Source organism: Lupinus angustifolius, chromosome LG07 (assembly GCF_001865875.1).
Source record: "Lupinus angustifolius cultivar Tanjil chromosome LG07, LupAngTanjil_v1.0, whole genome shotgun sequence".
NCBI classification, from domain to species: Eukaryota; Viridiplantae; Streptophyta; class Magnoliopsida; order Fabales; family Fabaceae; genus Lupinus; species Lupinus angustifolius.
Genome location: NC_032015.1, coordinates 15075559 through 15075811, shown reverse-complemented (window position 1 = coordinate 15075811; position 253 = coordinate 15075559).

Genomic DNA, 253 nt, shown 5'->3' with positions numbered 1-253 from the left:
AGTGGAGAAAAGGAGAAGGCAAATGAGATGCAAAAATCAATTTTGTACTCTCATTTGGAACTCAAAAGCATCCAATCCTTGGATGGATAGCTCATGCTCCAAAACATTTTCTTTTGAACAAGGTTATGTATATTCTACTTCTTCTTAATTTACAAAAGTTTGAATTTTAATAATTCAAGTTGGTTCTTTGGTTAATTTTATTTGTTTGAGAAGAACTTAATGATCTTTTTAGATTGATCACCTAAAAAATGAT